The sequence below is a fragment of the Triticum aestivum genome, chromosome 3D, assembly GCF_018294505.1.
Source record: "Triticum aestivum cultivar Chinese Spring chromosome 3D, IWGSC CS RefSeq v2.1, whole genome shotgun sequence".
Classification (NCBI taxonomy): domain Eukaryota; kingdom Viridiplantae; phylum Streptophyta; class Magnoliopsida; order Poales; family Poaceae; genus Triticum; species Triticum aestivum.
In genome coordinates, this window is record NC_057802.1 from 43,257,403 (window position 1) to 43,283,408 (window position 26,006).

Consider the following 26,006-nt stretch of genomic DNA (forward strand, 5'->3'; position numbering starts at 1 on the left):
CATGGCTTCAAGCCATTTGTTGGAATCTGGGCTCGCCATTGCTTCTTCATAGTTCGAAGGTTCACCGTTGTCTAACAACATGATTTCCAGGACAGGGTTGCCATACCACTCTGGTGTGGAACGTGTCCTCGTGGACCTACGAAGTTCAGTAGTAACTTGATCCGAAGTACCTTGATCATCATCATTAGCTTCCTCTCTAGTCAGTGCAGGCACCACAGGAACATCTTCCTGAGCTGCGCTACTTTCCGGTTCAAGAGGTAGTACTTCATCAAGTTCCACTTTCCTCCCACTTACTTCTTTTGAGAGAAACTCTTTCTCCAGAAAGGACCCGTTCTTGGCAACAAAGATCTTGCCTTCGGATCTGAGGTAGAAGGTATACCCAATGGTTTCCTTAGGGTATCCTATGAAGACGCATTTTTCCGACTTGGGTTCGAGCTTTTCAGGTTGAAGTTTCTTGACATAAGCATCGCATCCCAAACTTTTAGAAACGACAGCTTAGGTTTCTTCCCAAACCATAATTCATACGGTGTCGTCTCAACGGATTTCGACGGAGCCCTATTTAAAGTGAATGCGGCAGTCTCTAAAGCATAGTCCCAAAATGAGAGCGGTAGATCGGTAAGAGACATCATAGATCGCACCATATCCAATAGAGTGCGATTACGACGTTCGGACACACCATTTCGCTGAGGTGTTCCAGGCGGCGTGAGTTGTGAAACTATTCCACATGTCCTTAAGTGTGTGCCAAATTCGTGACTCAAATATTCTCCTCCACGATCTGATCGTAAGAACTTTATTTTCCTGTCACGTTGATTCTCAACCTCACTCTGAAATTCCTTGAACTTTCCAAAGGTTTCAGACTTGTGTTTCATTAGGTAGACATACCAATATCTACTCAAGTCATCAGTGAGAGTGAGAACATAACGATAGCCACCGCGAGCCTCAACACTCATTGGACCGCACACATCAGTATGTATGATTTCCAATAAGTTGGTTGCTCGTTCCATTGTTCCAGAGAACGGAGTCTTGATCATCTTACCCATGAGGCATGGTTCGCACGTGTCAAATGATTCGTAATCAAGAGATTCCAAAAGTCCATCTGCATGGAGCTTCTTCATGCGTTTGACACCAATGTGACCAAGGCGGCAGTGCCACAAGTATGTGGGACTATCGTTATCAACTTTACATCTTTTGGTATTCACACTATGAATATGTGTAACATCACGTTCGAGATTCATTAAGAATAAACCATTGACCAGCGGGGCATGACCATAAAACATATCTCTCATATAAATAGAACAACCATTATTCTCAAATTTAAATGAGTAGCCATCTCGAATTAAACGAGATTCTGATACAATGTTCATGCTCAAAGCTGGCACTAAATAACAATTATTGAGGTTTAAAACTAATCCCGTAGGTAAATGTAGAGGTAGCGTGCCGACGGCGATCACATCGACCTTGGAACCATTCCCGACGCGCATCGTCACCTCATCCTTCGCCAGTCTCCGCTTATTCCGCGCTCCTGTTTTGAGTTACAAATATGATCAACCGCACCGGTATCAAATACCCAGGAGCTACTACGAGTACTGGTAAGGTACACATCAATTACATGTATATCACATATACCTTTGGTGTTGCCGGCCTTCTTGTCCGCTAAGTATTTGGGGCAGTTCCGCTTCCAGTGACCACTTCCCTTGCAATAAAAGCACTCAGTCTCAAACTTGGGTCCATTCTTTGGCTTCTTCCCGGCAACTGGCTTACCGGGCGCGGCAACTCCCTTGCCGTCCTTCTTGAAGTTCTTCTTACCCTTGCCCTTCTTGAACTTAGTGGTTTTATTCACCATAAACACTTGATGTTCCTTTTTGAGCTCCACCTCCGCTGATTTCAGCATTGAATATACCTCAGGAATGGTCTTTTCCATCCCCTGCATATTGAAGTTCATCACAAAGCTCTTGTAGCTCGGTGGAAGCGACTGAAGTATTCTGTCAATGACCGTGTCATCTGGGAGATTAACTCCCAGCTGAGTCAAACGGTTGTGCAACCCAAACATTTTGAGTATGTGCTCACTGACAGAACTGTTTTCCTCCATCTTACAACTGAAGAACTTGTCGGAGACTTCATATCTCTCGACCCGGGCATGAGCTTGGAAAACCATTTTCAGCTCTTCGAACATCTCATATGCTCCGTGTTGCTCAAAACGCTTTTGGAGCCCCGGTTCTAAGCTGTAAAGCATGCCACACTGAACGAGGGAGTAATCATCAGCACGTCACTGCCAAGCGTTCATAACGTCTTGGTTCTCTGGGATGGGTGCTTCTAGGACATAATCTTTCTTGGCAGCTATGAGGATGATCCTCAGGTTCCGGACCCAGTCCGTATAGTTGCTGCCATCATCTTTCAGCTTGGTTTTCTCTAGGAACGCGTTGAAGTTGAGGGCAACGTGGGCCATTTGATCTACAAGACATATTGTAAAGATTTTAGACTAAGTTCATGATAATTAAGTTCATCTAATCAAATTATTCAATGAACTCCCACTCAGATAGACATCCCTCTAGTCATCTATGTGAAACATGATCCGAGTCAACTAGGCCGTGTCCGATCATCACGTGAGACGGACTAGTCAACATCGGTGAACATCTTCATGTTGATCGTATCTTCTATACGACTCATGCTCAACCTTTCGGTCTTCCGTGTTCCGAGGCCATGTCTGTACATGCTAGGCTCGTCAAGTTAACCTAAGTGTATTGCGTGTGTAAATCTGGCTTACACCTGTTGTATTCGAACGTTAGAATCTATCACACCCGATCATCACGTGGTGCTTCGAAACAATGAACCTTCGCAACGGTGCATAGTTAGGGGGAACACTTTCTTGAAATTATTGCGAGGGATCATCTTATTTAAGCTACCGTCGTTCTAAGCAAATATGATGTAAAACATGATAAACATCACATGCAATCAAATAGTGACATGATATGGCCAGTATCATATTGCTCCTTTGATCTCCATCTTCGGGGCGCCATGATCATCTTCGTCACCGGCATGACACCATGATCTCCATCATCATGATCTCCATCATCGTGTCTTCATGAAGTTGTCACGCCAACGATTACTTCTACTTCTATGGCTAACGTGTTTAGCAATAAAGTAAAGTAATTTACATGGCGTTATTCAATGACACGCAGGTCATACAAAAAATAAAGACAACTCCTATGGCTCCTGCCGGTTGTCATACTCATCGACATGCAAGTCGTGATTCCTATTACAAGAACATGATCAATCTCATACATCACATATATTTCATTCATCACATCCTTTTGGCCATATCACATCACAAGGCATATGCCGCAAAAACAAGTTAGACGTCCTCTAATTGTTGTTGCATGTTTTTACGTGGCTTCTATAGGTTTCTAGCAAGAACGTTTCTTACCTACGTAAAACCACAACGTGATATGCCAACTTATATTTACCCTTATATAAGGACCCTTTTCATCGAATCTGATTCGACTAAAGTGGGAGAGACAGACACCCGCTAGCCACCTTATGCAACTAGTGCATGTCAGTCGGTGGAACCTGTCTCACGTAAGCGTACGTGTAAGGTCGGTCCGGGCCGCTTCATCCCACGATGCCGCCGAAACAAGATAAGACTAGTAGTGGCAAGAAAATTGACAACATCTACGCCCACAACAAGTTTGTGTTCTACTCGTGCATAGAAACTACGCATAGACCTAGCTCTGATGCCACTGTTAGGGATCGTAGCAGAAATTTAAAATTTTCTACGCATCACCAAGATCAATCTATGGAGTCATCTAGCAACGAGAGAGATGAGTGCATCTACATACCCTTGTAGATCGCAAGCGGAAGCGTTCAAGTGAACGGGGTTGATGGAGTCGTACTCGTCGTGATCCAAATCACCGATGATCCTAGCGCCGAACGGACGGCACCTCCGCGTTCAACACACGTACGGAGCGGGGACGTCTCCTCCTTCTTGATCCAGCAAAGGGGGAGGAGAAGTTGATGGAGATCCAGCAGCACGACGGCGTGGTGGTGGAAGTAGCGGGATCCCGGCAGGGCTTCGCCAAGCGCAAGCGGGGAGGAAGAGGTGTCACGGGAGGGAGGGAGGCGCCAGGGCTTGTGGTGCGGCTGCCCTCCCTCCCCCTCCTATATATAGGCCTCCTGGGGGGGGCGCCGGCCCTAGGAGATCCGTTCTCCAGGGGGGCGGCGGCCAAGGGGTGGCTTCCCCCCCAAGCCAAGTGGGGGGCGCCCCCACCCCTAGGGTTTCCAACCCTAGGCGCAGGGGGAGGCCCAAGGGGGGGTGCACCAGCCCACCAGGGGCTGGTTCCCCTCCCACTTCAGCCCATGGGGCCCTCCGGGATAGGTGGCCCCACCCGGTGGACCCCCGGGACCCTTCCGATGGTCCCGGTACAATACCGGTAACACCCGAAACTTTGCCGGTGGCCGAAACTGGACTTCTTATATATAATTCTTCACCTCCAGACCATTCCGGAACTCCTCGTGACGTCCGGGATCTCATCCGGGACTCCGAACAACTTTCGGGTTACCGCATACTAATATCTCTACAACCCTAGCGTCACCGAACCTTACGTGTGTAGACCCTACGGGTTCGGGAGACACGCAGACATGACCGAGACGACTCTCCGGTCAATAACCAACAGCGGGATCTGGATACCCATGTTGGCTCCCACATGTTCCACGATGATCTCATCGGATGAACCACGATGTCGAGGATTCAATCAATCCCGTATACAATTCCCTTTGTCAATCGGTACGTTACTTGCCCGAGATTCGATCGTCGGTATCCCAATACCTTGTTCAATCTCGTTAGCGGAAAGTAACTTTACTCGTACCGTAATGCATGATCCCGTGACCAACCACTTGGTCACTTTGAGCTCATTATGATGATGCATTACCGAGTGGGCCCAGAGATACCTCTCCGTCATACGGAGTGACAAATCCCAGTCTCGATCCGTGTCAACCCAACAGACACTTTCAGAGATACCTGTAGTGTACCTTTATAGTCACCTAGTTACGTTGTGACGTTTGGTACACCCAAAGCACTCCTACGGCATCCGGGAGTTACACGATCTCATGGTCTAAGGAAATGATACTTGACATTGGAAAAGCTCTAGCAAACGAACTACACGATCTTTGTACTATGCTTAGGATTGGGTCTTGCCCATCACATCATTCTCCTAATGATGTGATCCCGTTATCAATGACATCCAATGTCCATAGTCAGGAAACCATGACTATCTGTTGATCAACGAGCTAGTCAACTAGAGGCTCACTAGGGACATGTTGTGGTCTATGTATTCACACATGTATTACGATTTCCGGATAACACAATTATAGCATGAACAATAGACAATTATCATGAACAAGGAAATATAATAATAACCATTTTATTATTGCCTCTAGGGCATATTTCCAACACAATTGGTGTTTAGTTAACTGCTTGGTTCATTTGTTGTGGCTTGGTTCACTTGTTGTGGTGTTTAGTTAATTGCTTGGTTCAATTCTGCAATGCGATGTTCAATTGTTGTGGCTGCATTCTGGTATTGTATACCATGTGAGGAATAAATCGAATTTGGCTGCACTTAATACATGAGAAACATATACAAGTGCTATATTTCCTACTTCTTAATCATGCTTGGTTTGGATAAGTGGGTTTTTCATGTGGCTTGAATTAATTTGATGAATCTGCAATGTGCTTATTTTTCATCAACATATTTTACTGATAGCATGCGAACCCTTACTTAACCTGATGACTAACTACCTTATATGTGTTGCAGGGAAACAATGGGAAGCACTGAGGTTTACAAGATGGTACTAACTATTATACCTTGCCTTTTTGTATTCCTTTGCCCCATTTCCAATATAGAGAAGATATGTATGCACATCCTTGTTTCCAGGCTTCACTGATGATTACCTCTCAAACCACCTCTGTGGTCAGGAGGTGAGGAAAGTTTTCATACAACACCCATGATTCAATATTGAAGTGTTCCTGAAGAGGTCGAAGGATGGACGGTCAATCATCCGCAGGCACTGGCCTAAAGTTGCAAAGACCTTCAGCAGTTTTCCAGATGAGATGCATCTCTCTATGTACCGTCTATGATGCTAATTTCAAAAGGTTCTAGATGTTGCATGTGAAACTTGCTGTTGGTGTAGTTGTGTAATGGGGTGGCTGAGTGCTGAAGCTATATCATGTTGTACTATGATGTATTTCAATTATGAGATCCTGCTTCCTTAATATGGAAATGGAATATATTATGTGCTTAATATGAGTGTCAATTAGATTAGTAAATGGATTATTAATAATAGGGCAATTAGCCCACTAATTGGGTTTTCCTATTGCAAACGGTTAATGAGAAAACACCATGGGCGATGACCTCAGGCAACGCACATAGTTTCTAGGAATAAACCGTTTTGGATCAATGAACAATCACACACAACATTCTGTTGAAAAATGTTTGCGTTACGCCACCTTGCGCAAACATTTTCCTTGGAGTGACTGTGTGGGATGTATATACGAACGGAAAAGTTTAGCCGTGACTGACTGTGTGGGATGTACTTACAACCGGAAATGATTTCGCCTATATAATTGTATTTTTTTAGCACTACTGTACGTACTTCTGTATTTGAGTGCTCGCCGGTCGCACATGACCTCAGTTTTCAGAGCGTGTGTGCCAGGACGGCATATCCCCGACGGTTTCTGGGTCATGTGGGAAGGACCCCCTATCGCCCACACTCACTTGGCGATGGTTCCGAATGCCGTCGCGGAAAGGAGTTAAAAACCGTTTGTTTAGGACCGACGTGCACCATTGTACGGCCCGTAGAAGGCGCATGGATCATACGGCCCGTAGAAAGTCCATGGATCCTACGGCCCGTAGAAGGCCCATGAATCCTACGGCCCGCAGGAGGCCCTTGGTTACAACAGTGCGTGCGTTGCCATGATTATTGTGGCCTAGTTACCAAAAATAGGTTATTGTGGCCAGTAGAAAACTGCGGAAAAAGAAATGCAGTGACTACAAGCAAACAACTAAAGAAGACAATAAGGAAATAAATAAGCAAGCAACTAACGCTAGCCTATTATAGCTATTACACAAATTACATGCACTGGGCATCAAAGTTCGCCACCAGTGCAAATATAGGGAACAAAGCAGCATATTACATATACTGGCCGTCAAAATTGGCCAGCAGTGCAAATAAACGCGGCAGCAAAACAAGTCCATAACTGAAACAACTTCAGAAGAGCTCAAGAAACGTTATCCTGGGTATCCACCATGCCGGCAATAAGCTTAGCAAGCTTATTAGCTTTGTCCTGTTTGGTGCTAAGATCCTCCAACGCTTGCTGTTGCACCAGAAAGTATGCATCTGAATGCTCCAGGGACTTCTGCAGTCCTTCCACTTCTTGTCGCAGAACAACTGATCGATGTCTTTCGTCTTGTAGTTGAGACTCACGAAACCGAACTAATTCAGATAGTGAGTTTGAATAGCTTGTGCAAGCGGTAGTGGCCAGTAACTCGAATAGTAAACCAAGACAGGACTTTGGGGTTGCCTCACTGTCTTCAAGATAGTTTTCCTTAGCTGTTTTATCAACTTTGTTGGAGACCAACAAGGATGTCTCACGATCCTGAACCTTATCTGCATTACTTCCTTTATCATTGCTTAATAAGGCACTCTTCCCCAATATTGTATCAGCATTCTAAAAGAAGAAACAAGCGGACACATAGCAGGCTTAGCATGTACTAGTATATGAAACTCATTTCGGTGAACCAGTTCATTAGTAGGGTGGACAAGATTAAACTACCAAGTCTTCTATTGCCAAGTAGTACATTATAAAAGCATCAAACAAACATATATCTATGTCCTATGGTCACTGCATTGTCTTGCCAAATCAAAATAGAGACACACTTCAAATCATATCAGTTCAAGAGAAAGCAACACTGAAAGAATATAAAGCGTGGGAAACTACACGGCTCAACAAGATTTCAGATGGGTACCACGGGTCTACATGTACAACAACACTATTGGCCCTGTTATGATGCTAGTAATGTGCATGATATGAGAAGTCAACTGTATACACAATTGAAATTGAAATCAACAGAGCTATTTATAAGAGCAAACCTGTTAAAGAAACATGCGTAAACATACATGTTGTGCCATTGGAGTTTCCATTGGATCGTTCAATTTAAAAATAAGTTTGTATGAGTAAATACAGTGATACTACCACGGGTTCTTGTTCATCCAACCCCCCACTAGGAACTATTCATCCAAACCCCCAACAACACTCACTGTTCATCAAGAGGCAGCAGGTTCGACCGGCTTCAGTTAGCAGCAGTAGCGAAGGAATCGCTCGATCGGGTTCAGTTAACAGCCATCGATCGATCGCTCGGGTTCAGTAACGCGTAGCCTGCAGTGCAATCGCTCGGGTTCAGTAGGCGAACGCCTCGCTCGGGTTCGGTTAGAGCCCAACACCTTGCACCCACGCGCCTATGTGTACGAGAGGAACACGCATCGCTCGGCCCCCGACCACCCACCGTAACCGGGAACTCCCCGATATTTTCCTCGCCCTCGCTTCTACCATGGTTTTCTCCATTATGGACGGCCCAAAGAATGTCATGCGACCCGCCCAGGACGAAAAGCCCATTTTCGGTCATGATTTTTTGTCATAGAAGTAGGAGCTCACCACATCTATGATGTACCGGGTTTTGTCACAATTATCGTCATAGAAGTGTCATAAGCATGACACAAAAAATTCATTCGGCCCAAAATGTCATGGATGTGTCTTTTTTGGTAGTGTGAGTCATTGCACATCCCGGTACACCGCCGGAGGCATTCATATAGAGTCATATTTTGTTCTAGTATTGAGTTGTAAGTAAATAAAAGTGTGATGATTTTCATTATTAGAGCATTGTCCCATGTGAGAAAAAAGAGAAAAATGCCAAAATAAAAAAAGAGTAGGCCCAAAAAAAGAAAAAAGAGAGAAGGGGCAATGTTACTATCCTTTTTCCACACTTGTGTTTCAAAGTAGCACCATGATCTTCATGATAGAGAGTCTCCTATTTTGTCACTTTCATATACTAGTGGGAATTTTTCATTATAGAACTTGGCTTGTATATTCCAATGATGGGCTTCCTCAAAATGCCCTAGGTCTTCATGAGCAAGCAAGTTGGATGCACACCCACTTAGTTTTTCTTTTTGAGCTTTCATGAACTTATAGGTCTAGTGCATCCGTTGCATGGCAATCCCTACTCACTCACATTGATATCTATTGATGGGCATCTCCATAGCCCGTTGATATGCCTAGTTGATATGAGATTATCTTCTTCTTTTTTGTCTTGTCCACAACCACCTTCTATTCCACCTATAGTGCTATGTCCATGGCTCCCGCTCATGTATTGCGTGAAAGTTGAAAAGGTTTGAGAACATAAAAAATATGAAACAATTGCTTGGCTTGTCATCGGGGTTGTGCATGATTTGAATATTTTGTGTGATGAAGATGGAGCATAGCCAGACTATATGATTTTGTAGGGATGAACTTTCTTTGGCCATGTTATTTTGAGAAGACATAATTGCCTGGTTAGTATGCTTGAAGTATTATTGTTTTTATGTCAATATTAAACTTTTGTTTTGAATCATATGGATCTAAGCATTCATGCCACAATAAAGAAATTACATGGATAAATATGTTAGGTAGCATTCCACATCAAAAATTCTGTTTTTATCATTTACCTACTCGAGGACGAGCAGGAATTAAGCTTGGGGATGCTTGATACGTCTCCAACATATCTATATTTTTTTATTATTCCATGCTATTATGTTATCTATTTTGGATGTTTTATATGCATTAATATGCTATTTTATATTATTTTTGGGACTAACCTATTAACCTAGAGCCCAGTGCCAGTTCCTGTTTTTCCCTGTTTTTGAGTTTCGCAGAAAAGGAATACCAAACGGAGTCCAAACGGGATGAAACCTTTGCGATGATTTTTCTTGGACTAAAAGAAAACCAGGAGACTTGGAGATGAAGTCAGAGGAGCCACGAGGCGGCCACAAGGATGGAGGGCGCGCCGAGGGGGTAGGGCGCGCCCCCCACCCTTGTGGGCCCCTCGTGCACCTCCTGACCTAATTCTTTCACCTGTATATTCCCATATATCCCCAAACCACTAGAGGCATCCAGAAAACACTTTTCCACCATTGCAACCTTCTGTACCCGTGAGATCCCATCTAGGGACCTTTTCCGGCACCTTGCCGGAGGGGATTAGATCATGGAGGGCTTCTACATCAACTCTATTGCCCTTTTGATGAAGCGTGAGTAGTTTACCACAGATCTACGGGTCCATAGCTAGCAGATAGATGACTTCTTCTCTCTATTTGATTCTCAATACCATGCCCTCCTCGATGTTCTTGGAGATCTATTCTATGTAGTACTCTTTTGCGGTGTGTTTGCCGAGATCCGATGAATTGTGGATTTATGATCAGCTTATCTATGAATATTGTTTGAATCTTCTCTGAATTCTTTTATGCATGATTTGATATCTTTGTAATTCTCTTTGAACTATCGGTTTTGTTTGGCCAACTTGATTGTTTTTTCTTGCAATGGGAGAAGTGCTTAGCTTTGGGTTCAATCTTGTGGTGTCCTTTCCGAGTGACAGTAGGGGCAGCAAGGCACGTATTGTGTTGTTGCCATCGAGGATAACAAGATGGGGTTTTCATCATATTGCTTGAGTTAATTCCTCTACATCATGTCATCTTGCTTAATGTGTTACTCTGTTCTTTATGAACTTAATACTCTAGATGCATGCTGGATAGCGGTCGATGTGTGGAGTAATAGTAGTAGATGCAGAATCGTTTCGGTCTACTTTACACGGAAGTGATGCCTATATTCATGATCATTGCCTTAGATATCGTCATAACATTGCGCTTTTCTATCAATTGCTCGGCAGTAATTTGTTCACCCACCGTATTATTTTCTATCTAGAGAGAAGCCTCTAGTGAAACCTATGGCCCCCGGGTCTATTTTCCTTCATATAAGTTTCCGATATACTATTTTGCAATATTTTACTTCCCGATCTATAAACCAAAAATACCAAAAATATTTACTTTACTGTTTATCTATCTCTATTAGATCTCACTTTTGCAAGTAACCATGAAGGGATTAACAACACCTTTATCGCGCTGGGTGCAAGTTGTTTGATTGTTTGTGTAGGTATTCGGTGACTTGTGAGTTATCTCCTACTGGATTGATACCTTGGTTCTCAAACTGAGGGAAATACTTATCTCTACTTTGCTGCATCACCCTTTCCTCTTCAAGGGAAAAACTAACACAAGCTCAAGAAGTAGCAAGGGGTAACTAATTGTGGTTCCGATCGAGGTGAAGATACCACGAACAAACCCCTCAAAGGATTGTTCTCCACAGTAACATGTGACAAATAAATTTCAGCATGTAGTAATAATTTTTCCTTACCAAGAGCGCTTCATTCCCCGACAACGGCGCCAGAAAAGAGCCTTGATGACCCACAAGTATATGGGATCAATCGTAGCCCTTTCGATAAGTAAGAGTGTCGAACCCAACGAGGAGCAGAAGGAAATGGCAAATGGTTTTTAGCAAGGTAATGTCTGCAAGCGCTGAAATTGTAAGTAACAGAGTAGTTTGATAGCAAGATAATTTGTAATGAGCAAGTAACGGTAATAGTAACAAAAGTGCAGCAAGGTAGTGATACGTCTCCGTCGTATCTACTTTTCCAAACACTTTTGCCCTTGTTTTGGACTCTAACTTGCATGATTTGAATGGAACTAACCCGGACTGACGCTGTTTTCAGCAGGCTTTCCATGGTGTTATTTATCTGCAGAAACGAAAGTTCTCGGAATGACCTGAAACTCCACGGAACTTATTTTTGGAAAATATTAAAAATACTGGAAGAAGAATCCACGTCAGGGGGGCCTCCACCTATCCACGAGGGTGGGGGGCACGCCTGCCCCCTCGTGGGCCCCCGACGCTCCACCGACCTCAACTCCAACTCCATATATTCGTGTTCGGGGAGAAAAAAATCAGGGAGAAAGATTCATCGCGTTTTACGATACGGAGCCGCCGCCAAGCCCTAAACTCTCTCGGGAGGGCTGATCTGGAGTCTGTTCGGGGCTCCGGAGAGGAGAATCCGTCGCCATCATCGTCATCAACCATCCTCCATCACCAATTTCATGATGCTCACCGCCGTGCGTGAGTAATTCCATCATAGGCTTGCTGGACGGTGATGGGTTGGATGAGATTTATCATGTAATCAAGTTAGTTTTGTTAGGGTTTGATCCCTAGTATCCACTATGTTCTGAGATTGATGTTGCTATGACTTCGCTATGCTTAATGCTTGTCACTAGGGCCCGAGTGCCATGAATTCAGATCTGAATCTATTATGTTTTCATGAATATATGTGAGTTCTTGATCCTATCTTGCAAGTCTATAGTCACCTACTATGTGTTATGATCCGGCAACCCTGAAGTGACAATAATCGGGACCACTCTCGGTGATGACCATAGTTTGAGGAGTTCATGTATTCACTATGTGTTAATGCTTTGGTCCGGTACTCTATTAAAAGGAGGCCTTAATATCCCTTAGTTTCCAATAGGACCCCGCTGCCACGGGAGGGTAGGACAAAAGATGTCATGCAAGTTCTTTTCCATAAGCACGTATGACTATATTCGGAATACATGCCTACATTACATTGATGAATTAGAGCTAGTTATGTGTCACCCTATGTTATGACTATTACATGATGAACCGCATACGGCATAATTCTCCCTCACCGATCCAATGCCTACGAGCTTTTCACATATTGTTCTTAGCTTATTTACTTTTCCGTTGCTACTGTTACAATCACTACAAAACCCAAAAATATTACTTTTGCTACCGTTACCGTTACTTCCATATTACTTTGCTACTAAATACTTTGCTGCAGATACTAAGTTATCCAGGTGTGGTTGAATTGACAACTCAACTGCTAATACTTGAGAATATTCTTTGGCTCCCCTTGTGTCGAATCAATAAATTTGGGTTGAATACTCTACCCTCGAAAACTGCTGCGATCCCCTATACTTGTGGGTTATCAAGACTATTTTCTGGCGCCGTTGCTGGGGAGCATAGCTCTATTCTTTGAGTCACTTGGGATTTATATCTGCTGGTCACTATGAAGAACTTGAAAGACGAGAAAACAAAAATTTATCCCTCAACTACGAGGGGAGGTAAGGAACTGCCATCTAGCTCTGCACTTGATTCACCTTCTGTTTTGAGTAAGCTTGCGACACCTAAATCTGCTTCTGCTATTAATTCTGATATGTCACATGTTATTGATGATGCCACTTCTGCTATGCATGATACTTATGATGAAACTACTTCTATGCTTGATACTACTGTGCCACTTGGTGAATTTCTTGATGAACAACTTGCTAGGGCTAGAGAGAATGAAATTATTGAAACTGATAATATTGATGATAGTGATGATGAAGGCTCTCCCAATAAATATGAATTACCTGTTGTGCCTGAGGGCTATATTATGGATGAAGAAACTAAAAGAGACTTTCTTGCTTGCAATGATAGAAGTGATCTTAAGAAATTATTAGCTAAGCTTAAACAAAAAACTCTAAATGCTAGAATGAAATATGATCCTGCTTATGCTACTTCACCTATCTTTGTTACTGATAAGGATTATGAATTCTCTGTTGATCCTGATATAATTACTTTGGTTGAATCTGATCCTTTTTAGGCTACGAATCTGAAACTGTTGTGGCACATCTTACTAAATTAAATGATATAGCCACCCTATTCACTAATCATGAGAGAACTCGCTCCTTTTATATCCTTAAAATATTTCCGTTCTCATTAAAGGGTGATGCTAAGATATGGTTTAATTCTCTTGATCCTGGTTGTGTGCATAGTCCCCAGGATATGATTTATTACTTCTCTGCTAAATATTTCCCTGCTCATAAGAAACAAGCTGCCTTAAGGGAAATATATAATTTTGTGCAAATTGAAGAAGAGAGTCTCCCACAAGCTTGGGGGAGGCTTCTCCAATTACTTAATGCTTTGCCTGATCATCCCCTTAAGGAAAATTAAATACTTGATATCTTTTATAATGGACTAACCAATGCTTCCAGAGATTACCTGGATAGTTGTGCTTGTTCTGTTTTCAGGGAAAGAACACCAGATGAAGCTGAAATTCTATTGAATAATATGTTGACAAATGAAAATAATTGGACACTTCCTGAGCCAACTCCTGAGCCTATTCCTAAACCAACTCCGAAGAAGAGGGGTGTTCTATTTCTCAGTCCTGAAGATATGCAAGAGGCAAATAAATCTATGAAAGAAAAAGGTATTAAAGCTAAAGATGTTAAGAATTTACCTCCTATTGAAGAAATACATGGTCTTAATTTACCGCCTGTTGAAGAAATATATGATCTTAATTCATCACCTATTGAAGAAACTCATGGTCTTGATAACCCGACACAGGTAGTAAAGGTAAATTCTCTCTATAGATATGATAAAGCTGAAATCCCTCCTACTAAGTTTGCTAGCCAATGTTTGGATGATTTTTATAACTTTATGGTTAAGCAAGAAGATTTTAATGCTTATTTTGGTAGACAATTGATACACAATTCTTATATGATTGAACACTTGGGTGATTATATGTCTAGAGTTAAAGGTGAACTTAAACTCATTAGTAAACATTCTTCTATGGTTACCACTCAAGTAGAACAAGTACCTAAAGCTCAGAATGATTTTCTCAATGAATTAAATAGTAAGAATAATGATTATGCTATTAGAGTGGCTACTAGAACTGGTAAAATGACTCAGGAACCTTTGTATCCTGAAGGTCATCCTAAGAGAATTGAGCAGGATTCTCAAAGAAATAATGTTGATGCACCTGGTCCTTCTAAAAAGAAGAAAAAGAAAAATGATAGGATTTTGCATACTTCTAGTGAACCTATTGCTGAAACACCTGAGAATCCAAATGATATTTCTATTTCTGATGCTGAAACACAATCTGGTAATGAACATGAACCTACTGATAATATTAATGATGATGTTCATGTTGATGCTCAACCTAGTAATGACAATGATGTAGAAATTGAACCTGCTGTTGATCTTGATAACCCACAATCAAAGAATCAACGTTATGATAAGAGAGACTTTGTTGCTAGGAAACACAGTAAAGAAAGGGAGCCATGGGTTCAAAAACCCATGCCTTTTCCTCCCAAACCATCCAAGAAAAAGGATGATGAGGATTTTGAGCGCTTTGCTGAAATGATTAGACCTGTCTTTTTGGGTATGCGTTTAACTGATATGCTCAAAATGAATCCTTATGCTAAGTATATGAAGGAAATTGTCACTAATAAAAGAAAGATACCGGAAGCTGAAATTTCCACCATGCTTACTAATTATACTTTTAAGGGTGGAATACCTAAGAAACTTGGAGATCCAGGAGTACCAACTATACCATGCTCTATTAAAAGAAACTATGTTAAAACTGCTTTATGTGATCTTGGAGCCGGTGTAAGTGTTATGCCTCTCTCTTTATATCGTAGACTTGATCTGAATAAGTTGACACCTACTGAAATGTCTTTGCAAATGGCTGATAAATCAACTGCTATACCTGTCGGTATTTGTGAGGATGTGCCTGTTGTGGTTGCAAACGTTACTATCTTAACGGACTTTGTTATTCTTGATATTCCCGAGGATGATAGTATGTCTATTATTCTTGAAAGACCCTTTTTGAATACTGCAGGGGCTGTTATTGATTGCAACAAAGGCAATGTCACTTTTCATGTTAATGGTAATGAGCATACAGTACACTTTCCGAGGAAACAACCTCAAGTTCATAGTATCAACTCTATTGGAAAAATTCCATCGATTATTTTTGGAGGTTTTGAATTTCCTCTTCCTACTGTCAAGAAGAAATATGATGTTCTTATTATTGGGGATGTGCATATCCCCGTTGAGGTAACATAGTGTTATTCAAAATTTCTCCGGTTCCATGTTATTCGGAATGAGTTCGTTAACAAGACTTGATCAACCTTGTTAGTGGATTCCTTTTGATGAGCATGAGATGGATGAAATTAGAAAGCACAACCTTCTGTACCCTCTCTCTACTTTTTGTTATTAAGTTGAAATAAAGTAAAAATAGTATTTTTCTGTCTATTTTCTAAATTATACATGCAATACAAAAATACCCCCAAAATAAAAGTTCTCCAAATGCCCTGCCAATTTAATATGATTTTTTCTGGAATACTTGAGAATATCTGGCACTGAGAACACAGCAGGGGGAGCAAGCACCTGGCCACGAGGGTCCAGGGCGCGCCCCCCTGCCTCGTGGGCCCACGGTGGCTCCCCTCCACTTATTCCTGCACCCACACACTTCTTCTTCCTCCCAAAAAAATCACCATCCAGCTCAAGCACGAGTTCTAGCTCATTTTGCTGCCATTTTCGATCTCCTTGCTCAAAGCACCTCTTACAAAACTGCTTTGGGGGATTGTTCCTTGGTATGTGACTCCTCCATTGGTCCAATTAGTTTTTGTTCTAGTGCTTTATTCATTGCAAATTTGTGCTGCCTAGGAGACCATGTTCTTGAGCTTGCATGTTAAATTTATATGGTTCCAAGTAGTTCTAATGCATGATATAGGCTCTAGGCACTTGTAGGAGTAGTTGCTATCAATTTTGTTGAGTTTGGTTCACTTTTATTTGAAGTTATTAAAAATTTCGGAAATTTTCAGAAAATAATGAAGAGATTTTTGAGGGGCTCATCGAGCCGCAGCTCGAAGGAAAAGCAGAGTGAAGAAGCAGAGAAGCCCAAATATAATCTGCCTCGCACCGCGGAGGTTCGGCCGTGTGAATGGCCTTCTGATGATTTCTTGAGAGCAGCCGGGATTTAAGATGATTTTTATGAATTGGCTGAGAATGAGGCCTCACCGACTTCCTCCTCGACCAACGCGAACAGTATCTCTTACTCACCAATACTTTTGTGCAAAACTTCTACTATTATCCTAAAGAATCACCTCCTTCAGTAGAGCTTCATTTATATGATGTGGTTAAGAAGATGTCATTATATGAATTTTGCAGGGTTTGCAAAATACCTTTCGAGGGTAGCTTAGAGGAACCACATCGTAAAGATGTGGACGGGTTTATTGATACTTTACTGTAGGGGAAACTAGGAAGGTTTCCGATGCAAGAATCACTAGCATACATTTTCCTGTTTTACGCTATTTTGCAATATTTGCTAGTCGTTGCTTAATTGGTCGCGGAAACTGTGGAAACTTTAGTGTTCCTGATATTATTATTTTGTTCCATGGTTTATTCTGTGATGACTCTGTTAGTATGGGCGGTATTATTGCCGAACGGTTAAGTCTGAACCGTACAAAGGGCCCCATCTTTGGAGGTGTCTATGCTTCACGCCTTGCTGCATACTATAACATACCTATTAGGTACTATGAAAAAGAAGAAAAGTTGCTGCCCACTGTTTATTTAGATTATAAGAGTATGGTAACGCAGGATTTTATTGTTAAGAATAGGGAAGGGGCGCTTAAATACAAATTGTTCTTTGATAAACATCACCCTGAGACTATTACCTTGCCTACTCCTTCCTTGTTTAATTTATTTGCAGGTCAGTATCTCATTCCGCTGGCGGCCATCCACGCCTACCGGAACCCTACATCAACCACAGAGCCAGAGTCAGAACCACAATTTGATCCTCCACGACAGTCTAATTCCCAGTGGGATCCGGAGATGATCGCCAACCAGTGGCAATCAGAGTCTTCTTCATCGCAGTATGACCCCAGTTATAACTTTGGATATCCGCCAGGCCATCCGTGGCAATAAACCAACTTAGGCCAAAAGCCTAAGCTTGGGGGAGTACGTATTTCCCACCGACATTACATTCATATTCACACACTCATTGCTAGTTGTCGTTGCTCATACTTTTTCTCTGTAATATCCATGCTAGTTTATTTTCTTTTCCTGCTTTCTTTTTGTGTGTTTGAAAAACCTTAAGAAAACCAAAAAATTAGTAGTAGTTTTTAATTAGTTTACTTTTCTTGCTGTAGTAGTAATAATTAAAAAGAAAACCCAAAAAGATTTCCTGTTCTTCTTTTGCTTGTTGGGAGCTTTCCCGTGTAAATAGTTTTATTTCTTTTCTTTTCTTTGGGGGTCAATAGGAGAAGACCATAATTAAAATTGTTGAAGTGGCTCTTATATGCATTATTGTTTATTTAACAAAGAGCCCATATTGCCTTGTCTTCTCCTGTTTATTGAATGCTCGCACATTCCAGCTTAGTCCAATGCACGTGCACTATTATTATATTCACATTGTCTGGTCGTGCAAGTGAAAGGCAATTATGACGATATATGATGGACTGATTGGGATAAGAGAAGCTGGTATGAACTCGACCTCTCTTGTTTTTGTAAATATGATTAGTCCATCGTTCCTGATTCAGCCATATGAATAAACATGTTTGCAATGACAATTAGAGATTATAGTTGCTTATGCCATGCTTAATTAGCTAGGAGTTTATAATGGTTTATCTTGCGTGCCAACATGCTATTAAAATGATTGTGATGTGGTATAATAGGGTGGTATCCTCCTTTGAATGATTTGAGTGACTCGACTTGGCACATGTTCACACATGTAGTTGAAACAAAATCAACATAGCCTCCACGATATTTATGTTCATGGTGGATTATATCCTACTCATGCTTGCACTCAATGTTTATTAATTTTAATGCATGTTCATGACTGTTGTCGCTCTCTAGCTGGTCGCTTCCCAGTCATTTTCTAGCCTTCACTTGTTCTAAGCGGGAATACTGCTTGTGCATCCAATCCCTTAAACCCCAAAGTTATTCCATATGAGTCCACCATACCTTCCTATATGTGGTATCTACGTGCCGTTCCAAGTAAATTTGTATGTGCCAAACTCTAAACCTTCAAATGAAATTCTGTTTTGTATGCTCGAATAGCTCATGTATCAACTAGGGTTGTCTGTATCTTCCATGCTAGGCGGGTTATTCTCAAGAGGGATGGACTCCGCTCCTCACTCACGAGAAAATGGCTGGTCACTGGGATGCCCAGTCCCATGCTCTAAGCAAATCAAATCAAAATAATTGCAAATAAAACTCCCCCAGGATTGTTGTTTGTTGGAGGCACCCGTTGTTTCGGACAAGCCATGGACTGATGTTTGTTGGTGGAGGGGGAGTATAAACTTTACCATTCTATTTGGGAACCACCTATAGTGTGTGTAGCATGGAAGATATCGAGATCTCTCGGTTGTTATGTCGACAATGAAAGTATACCACTCAAAATATTATTTATCTCTATTTCAAAAAATCGAGCTCTGGCACCTCTACAAACCCCTGCTTCCCTCTATGAAGGGCCTATCCATTTACTTTTATGTTGAGTCATCACCCTCTTATTAAAAAGCACCAGTTGGAGAGCACTGCTGTCATTTGTATCCATTACTATTAATTTATATTGAGTATGACTATGACTGGATCTCTTTTACCATGAATTACAATGTTTAGTCAGTCCTTGATCTTTAAAGGTGCTTTGCATTTATGTTTTGCGGTCTCAGAAAGGGCTAGCGAGATACCATCTTGTTATATCATATTATGATTGTTTTGAGAAAGTGTTGTCATCCGAGATTTATTATTATTGCTCGCTAGTCGATTATGCCATTGATATGAGTAAACATGAGACCTAAGTGTTATTGTGAATATGGTTAGTCATAATCTTTGCTGAAAACATGAATGCTGGCTTTACATATTTACAAAAACAAGAGCAAACAGAGTTTGTAAAAGTTTTTATTTATCACTTTCAGTTTATCAACTGAATTGCTTGAGGACAAGCAAAGGTTTAAGCTTGGGGGAGTTGATACGTCTCCGTCGTATCTACTTTTCCAAACACTTTTGCCCTTGTTTTGGACTCTAACTTGCATGATTTGAATGGAACTAACCCGGACTGACGATGTTCTCAGCAGACTTTCGATGGTGTTATTTATGTGCAGAAACAAAAGTTCTCGGAATGACCTGAAACTCCACGGAACTTATTTTTGGAAAATATTAAAAATACTGGAAGAAGAATCCACATCAGGGGGGCCTCCACCTGTCCACGAGGGTGGGGGGCGCGCCCCCTGCCTGTGGGCCCCCTGACGCTCCACCGACCTCAACTCCAACTCCATATATTCGTGTTCGGGGAGAAAAAAATCAAGGAGAAAGATTCATCGCGTTTTACGATACGGAGCCGCCGCCAAGCCCTAAACTCTCTTGGGAGGGCTGATCTGGAGTCCATTCGGGGCTCCGGAGAGGGGAATCCGTCACCATCGTCGTCATCAACCATCCTCCATCACCAATTTCATGATCCTCACCGCCGTGCGTGAGTAATTCCATCGTAGGCTTGCTGGACGGTGATGGGTTGGATGAGATTTATCATGTAATCGAGTTAGTTTTGTTAGGGTTTGATCCCTAGTATCCACTATGTTCTGAGATTGATGTTGCTATGACTTTGCTATGCTTAATGCTTGTCACTAGGGCCCGAGTGCCATGATTTCAGATCTGAACCTACTATGTTTTCATGAATATATGTGAGTTCTTGATCCTATCTTGCAAGTCTATAGTCACCTACTATGTGTTATGATCCGGCAACCCCGAAGTGACAATAATCGGGACCACTCCCGGTGATGACCATAGTTTGAGGAGTTCATGTATTCACAATGTGTTAATGCTTTGGTCGGTACTCTATGAAAAGGAGGCCTTAATATCCCTTAGTTTCCAATAGGACCCCGCTGCCACGGGAGGGTAGGACAAAAGATGTCATGCAAGTACTTTTCCATAAGCACGTATGACTATATTTGGAATACATGCCTACATTACATGGATGAATTGGAGCTAGTTCTGTGTCACCCTATGTTATGATTGTTACATGATGAACCGCATCCAGCATAATTCTCCATCACCGATCCAATGCCTACGAGCTTTTCACATATTGTTCTTAGCTATTTACTTTTCCGTTGCTACTGTTACAATCACTACAAAACCCAAAAATATTACTTTTGCTACCATTACCATTACTTCCGTATTACTTTGCTACTAAATACTTTGCTGCAGATACTAAGTTATCCAGGTGTGGTTGAATTGACAACTCAACTGCTAATACTTGAGAATATTCTTTGGCTCCCCTTGTGTCGAATCTATAAATTTGGGTTGAATACTCTACCCTCGAAAACTGTTGCGATCCCCTATACTTGTGGGTTATCAGGTAGCCCAATCCTTTTGAGGCAAAGGACAGGCCAAAACGGTCTCTTATGATAAGCAAAGCGTTCTTAAGGGTACACGGGAATTTCATCTAGTCACTTTCATCATGTTGGTTTGATTCGTGTTCGCTACTTTGATAATTTGATATGTGGGTGGACCGGTGCTTAGGTGTTGTTATTACTTGAACAAACCTCCTACTTATGATTAACCCCCTCGCAAGCATCTGCAACTACGAGAAAAGTATTAAGAATAAATTCTAACCATAGCATTAAACTTTTGGATCCAACCAGCCCCTTACGGAATAGCGCATAAACTAGGGTTTAAGCTTCTGTCACTCTCGCAACCCATCATCCAATAACTACTCCACAATGCATTCCCTTAGGCCCAAATATGGTGAAGTGTCATGTAGTCGACGTTCACATGAGACCACCAAGGGAATCACAACATACATACTATCAAAATATCGAACACATATCAAGTTCACATGATTACTTGCAACAAGATTTTTCCCGTGAACTCAAGAACAAAAGTAACTACTCACAAATGATAATCATGCTCAAGATCAGAGGGGTATTAAATAGCATAATGGATCTGAACATATAATCTTCCACCAAATAAACCATATAGTGATCAACTACAAGATGTAATCAACACTACTAGTCACCCACAAGTACCAATCTGAGGTTCCAGTACAAAGATTGAACACAACAGATGAACTAGGGTTTGAGAGGAGATGGTGTTGTTGAAGATGTTGATGGATATTGCCCTCCCCAAGATGGGAGAGTTGTTGGTGATGATGATGACAATGATTTACCCCTCCGGGAGGGAAGTTCCCCCGGCGGAATCGCTCCACCGGAGGGAAAAAGTGCTCCTGCCCAAGTTCCGCCTCGAGACGGCGGTGCTCTGTCCCGAAAGTCCTCTCCTTATTTCTTCTAGGTCAAAATGACTTATATACCGGAAGATGGGCACCAGAGGTGGGCTGGGCTGAGAACAACCCACCAGGGCGCGCCCGGGGGGCCTGGCGCGCCCTGGTGTCTTGTGCTCACCAGGTGGCCCCCCTCTAGTAGTTATTTGCTCCAGTATCTCTTATTTATTCCATAAAAATTCCTCATGAAGTTTCAGCTCATTTGGAGTTGTGTAAAATAGGTAGCCTGACGTAGCTTTTTCAGGTCCAGATTTCCAGCTATCGGAATTCTCCCTCTTTGTGTGAACCTTGCATATTATGAGAGAAAATGCATTAGAATTACTCCAAAAGGCATTATTATGCATAAAAACATTATAAACAACAGTAGGTAAACATGACGCAAAATGGACGCATCAGAAGATTATATGTTCAGATCCATTATGCTATTTAATACCCTTCTGATCTTGAGCATGATTATCATTTGTGAGTAGTTACTTTTGTTCTTGAGGTCACGGGAGAAGTTATGTTGCAAGTAATCATGTGAGCTTGATATGTGTTCAATATTTTGATGATATGTATGTTGTGATTCCCTTAGTGGTGTCATGTGAACGTCGACTACATGGCACTTCACCTTATTAGGGCCTAAGGGAATGCATTGTGAAGTAGTTATTAGATGATGGCTTGCTAGAGTGACAGAGGCTTAAACCCTAGTTTATGCGCTACTTTGTAAGGGATTGATTTTGATCCAAAAGTTTAATGCTATAGTTAGATTTTATCTTAATACTTTTCTCGTAGTTGCGGATGCTTACGAGGGGGTTAATCATAAGTAGGAGGTTTGTTCAAGTAAGAACAACACCTAAGCACCGGTCCACCCACATATCAAACTATCAAAGTAGCGAACACGAATCAAACCAACATGATGAAAGTGACTAGATGAAATTCCCGTGTACACTCAAGAACGCTTTGCTTATTATAAGAAACCGTTTTGGCCTGTCCTTTGCCACAAAAGGATTGGGCTACCTTGCTCACTACTAGGGAAAAGCCTAGCAGTAGCGCCGGTTTTAGGTATAGCGGTAGCGTGGGCACCGCGCTACTCATACGGCGCTACAGCTAAAGTGTAGCAGTAGCATGTGTTTACCCGCGCTACTGATATACCTGCTTAGCAGCAACACTTTTGGTAGAAAGCGCTACTAGTAGTTACTAGCACCGCACCTCTCTACCAGCGCTACTACTATTATTACGTATTTCTTTTTTGTTATATGTCGTATTCATACACCATTATACAAGTTTTTATACAGTAGCAATTTAGAGATTGTTTTTACATCATAATGAGTTATTACATCATTGGGTGATAGAACCATGGATTAGTTTCAAGTGCATGGATCCAAAGTAACCAATGGTCACTTTGGATCCATCCGTTTGAAACTAATCTGTGGTTCTTTCACCCAATGACATAATAACTTATCATCATCATCATCATCATCATCATCATCATCATCATCATAATAATAATAATAATATCATTAACAACTTATCATCATAATATATCATTGTCATATAACTCCTCCTCATCATCATTTTCATCCATGAGATATCATATAACAACTTGGTCACTAGTTATAATAACAACTCCTCCTTATCATCATCATAGTACTCATAATCACTACTCCTCCTCAGCATCACCATCAAGTCTAAGACATTGTAGCACATAATAAAAACTTCTCATCATCATCATAGTCATATATAATCAACACTAACTAATTGTTCTTAATACCTAGGACGTACTCCTCTCTCCTAGGTAAAATACCATAAAACAGATAAACCGGTCCTTCTCCATAATGGAGAATGGACATAAACCTATCTCCAACTTGTGGCTTGCGCACATTCATTTTGTCTCCAATTAGTTGCGTGTGCGCATTCATCACTTTGCTCCATTCTTTGATTTTGAGCCTTCGATCATTTGAAGAAATCGAGTATGCAGTATGGTAAGCCTTCGAAGGAGTTGGTCGTAAGCTAACCATATGCATATCACCTTCAGTAAATAGCATGTCTGGCACAACCTCCTTCGGGAGCCTCTGTTCAAAAATGTAATAGTAACATATATAGTTAGCAATGTAGTTTACTTAAGAATGATGTATACAATGAAGTTACCATCATTAACAAAATCATACCAAGTTTTTTGGCAATGAAGTTACCATCAAGCAATTTATGGACTAGTGGCGCGTATCTAGTATAATTTGGGCTGATAGAGTGATTGGTTTTGAAGGCCTCAACATCTTGTATGAATGAGACAAGATAACCTTTCTCCTCACAATTAAGCTCGGAGTCATAGCTGTACTATGTGCTGTCTACAACCTTCCGAGTATTTCTTGAAGATAAGAAATAAAGCTGACAATTATAAATAAATAAGTTTAGTATCGACGAACAAAAAATATTTTTAAATTAACAACATAAATTACTGAACTTAACAAATTAGTTTGACAAACTCACATGTAGGCAAAACTTGAGGCATATCCACATCCACCCAGATGTCGATATTATCATCATCATCATAATCTTCGGGAGGAATATCAAATCTTATTTGCATTCCCTCCTCAAATCCATATGCCTTGCAGAGAGCTTCCCAATTAGAGCAACCGAAATGGGAGTGATTGACCGCATTGTATAGCTTAACCAGAAACTCACAACCATGTTTAGTTCTTAAGTGAGCCCTCCTCATCTCCACATTCTCAAAGTCATCTAAACCAAAACCAAGCTTCTCCAATACATATGGTCTAGCATGGCACGGGATGTACTAATCGAACTGAAAAAAATCCAGAAATTACACGTTGAACAAAAGAAGCACAAGTGATGATATTAATTACGATGAAATGCTTGTTGTTGCATACCGTACAAACATCAAAGGTCTCTTCCAGCTTCACGGTGAAAAACCTATCATTTTGCAGGTGAGGAAACCTGTCGCACAAACCCCAGTCATCGTAGCAGTACCCGCACTCCAGGATCCCATCGTCATCAGACATCTCCTGTGTTCAAAATTCAAAGATTATAACTCGACGGCAAAACCCAAAATGGCGTAGAATGCTCTTTTCGGAATTTCCAACACACTCGGTATTTCCTATATTATAGCACAAGCCATGCCAAAATTCACAGAAAAATCCGACATCACCTTTGCTAAAAAAGGACATATCGAGCTCCTGAAATTTGCCAGAACGGAAATTCAACACTCCGGCAAAACATAGGCCACTTATCCATGGTCATTGCATTTGAATGGTTGAAAATATGAACAAAAACATTTCAAAATATCTTATATATAATCCTAACATAACTAAATTTGCCAATATAGGTCTCTCTCTAAACTAGTTTTATTAAGCACTTAAATAAACTAGTTTTATTAACTACTTACTAAATAAACTAGTTTTATTAAACACTTACTATAAATAAACTAGTTATATTAACCACTTACTAAATAAACTAGTTCTATTAAGCACTTAATATAAATAAACTAGTTATATTAATCACTTACTAAATAAACTATTTCTATTAAACACTTGCTAAAAATTCTACTACCCTAGTTCTACCCTAAATTTTCTTACTTCTATTTTATTCAAAAAACCTAAAATAGTTAAAAAATTATTCTATTAAAAAACCTACATTCTACAATATCTACATTCTAAAATCTACATTTAAATTACCTACAATTTGCAAGAACAGAGACAAGGGAGGGAGGGAGGGTATGAACGAGGGAGGATGGATGGGTAGGAAGGAGGGAGGGAGGAGGGGGAGGAGGCAGGAAGGAGG